This window comes from Oncorhynchus keta, unplaced genomic scaffold (genome assembly GCF_023373465.1).
Source record: "Oncorhynchus keta strain PuntledgeMale-10-30-2019 unplaced genomic scaffold, Oket_V2 Un_scaffold_5814_pilon_pilon, whole genome shotgun sequence".
Lineage (NCBI taxonomy): Eukaryota > Metazoa > Chordata > Actinopteri > Salmoniformes > Salmonidae > Oncorhynchus > Oncorhynchus keta.
Window position 1 is genome coordinate 325209 of NW_026290966.1, and position 2800 is coordinate 328008.

Below are 2800 nucleotides of genomic sequence, written 5' to 3' on the forward strand. Positions count from 1 at the left end.
TTACATTGAATGAGTTACAGGACAAAATAAAAACCCTCCAACCCAAAAAGGCCTGTGGTGTTGATGGTATCCTCAATGAAATGATCAAATATACAGACAACAAATTCCAATTGGCTATACTAAAACTCTTTAACATCATACTTAGCTCTGGCATCTTCCCCAATATTTGGAACCAAGGACTGATCACCCCAATCCACAAAAGTGGAGACAAATTTGACCCCAATAACTACCGTGGAATATGTGTCAACAGTAACCTTGGGAAAATCCTCTGCATTATTATTAACAGCAGACTCGTACATTTCCTCAATGAAAACAATGTACTGAGAAAATGTCAAATTGGCTTTTTACCAAATTACCGTACAACAGACCATGTATTCACCCTGCACACCCTAATTGACAACCAAACAAACCAAAACAAAGGCAAAGTCTTCTCATGCTTTGTTGATTTCAAAAAAGCCTTTGACTCAATCTGGCATGAGGGTCTGCTATACAAACTGATGGAAAGTGGTGTTGGGGGTAAAACATAAGACACTATAAAATCCATGTACACAAACAACAAGTGTGCGGTTAAAATTGGCAAAAAAAACACACACATTTCTTCACACAGGGTCGTGGGGTTGGACAGGGATGCAGCTTAAGCCCCACCCTCTTCAACATATATATCAACGAATTGGTGCGGGCACTAGAAAAGTCTGCAGCACCCGGCCTCCCCCTGCTAGAATCCGAAATCAAATGTCTGCTGTTTGCTGATGATCTGGTGCTCCTGTCACCAACCAAGGAGGGCCTACAGCAGCACCTAGATCTTATGCACAGATTCTGTCAGACCTGGGCCCTGACAGTAAATCTCAGTAAGACCAAAATACTGGTGTTCCAAAAAAGGTCCAGTCACCAGGACCACAAATACAAATTCCATCTAGACACTGTTGCCCTAGAGCACACAAAAAACTATACGTACCTTGGCCTAAACATCAGCGCCACAGGTAACTTCCACAAAGCTGTGAGCGATCTGAGAGACAAGGCAAGAAGGGCATTCTATGCCATCAAAAGAAAGATAAATTTCAACATACCAATTAGGATTTGGCTAAAAATACTTGAATCAGTCATAGAGCCCATTGCCCTTTATGGTTGTGAGGTCTGGGGTCCGCTCACCAACCAAGACTTCACAAAATGGGACAAACACCAAATTGAGACTCTGCATGCAGAATTCTGCAAAAATATCCTCTGTGTACAACGTAGAACACCAAATAATGCATGCAGAGCAGATTTAGGCCGATACCCACTACAAAATCCAGAAAAGAGCCGTTAAATTCTACAACCACCTAAAAGGATGTGATTCCCAAACCTTCCATAACAAAGCCATCACCTACAGAGAGATGAACCTGGAGAAGAGTCCCTAAGCAAGCTGGTCCTGGGGCTCTGTTCACAAACACAAACACACCCTACAGAGCCCCAGGACAACAGCACAATTAGACCCAACCAAATCATGAGAAAACAAAAAAGATAATTACTTAACACATTGGAAAGAATTAACAAAAAAAAACAGAGCAAACTAGAATGCTATTTGGCCCTACACAGAGAGTACACAGCAGCAGAATACCTGACCACTGTGACTGACCCAAAATTAGGGAAAGCTTTGACTATGTACAGACTCAGTGAGCATAGCCTTGCTATTGAGAAAGGCCGCCGTAGGCAGACATGGCTCTCAAGAGAAGACAGGCTATGTGCTCACTGCCCACAAAATGAGGTGGAAACTGAGCTGCACTTCCTAACCTCCTGCCCAATGTATGACCATATTAGAGAGACATATTTCCCTCAGATTACACAGATCCACAAAGAATTCGAAAACAAATCCAATTTTGAAAAACTCCCATATCTACTTGGTGAAATTCCACAGTGTGCCATCACAGCAGCAAGATTTGTGACCTGTTGCCACGAGAAAAGGGCAACCAGTGAAGAACAAACACCATTGTAAATACAACCCATATTTATGCTTATTTATTTTATCTTGTGTCCTTTAACCATTTGTACATTGTTAAAACACTGTATATATATATAATATGACATTTGTAATGTCTTTACTGTTTTGAAACTTCTGTATGTGTAATGTTTACTGTTAATTTTTGTTTATATTCACTTTGTATGTTGTCTACCTCACTTGCTTTGGCAATGTTAATACATGTTTCCCATGCCAATATAAAGCTCATTGAATTCAGAGACAGAGACAGAGACAGAGACAGAGACAGAGACAGACAGACAGACAGACAGACAGACAGACAGACAGACAGACAGACAGACAGACAGACAGACAGACAGACAGACAGACAGACAGACAGACAGAGAGAGACAGAGAGAGAGAGAGAGAGAGAGAGAGAGAGAGAGAGAGAGAGAGAGAGAGATTGAGCAAAATGAGTCATGTACAATTCAGGGAAAGAGGGAAGTGATAGTGGCTTGTGGTGCAGACAAGTGTAGTTGAGAGGAACAGTGTGTCTCCCAGTCACTCCTGGCTCCAGAAGGTGTCAGGGCATGTTTAGGGGTTGTTTACTGTTCTCTATGTTGGACCTACTCAGGGAAGGGGATGGAAACAAGCAGTAATGTTTGCAGACTAAATGGCACCCCATTCCCTTTTTAGTGCACTACTTTGACCAGGATCTATTGGGCTCTGGTCAAAAGTAGTGCACTATATAGGGAAGAGGGTGCCGTTTGGGATGTACACTAAGGCTGGGCTATGGGTGTGAAGCCATTGGTTTGTGAATGAAGGCCAAGCCCAAAGTTGTATATCGTCAACATCAGATCATTAGGC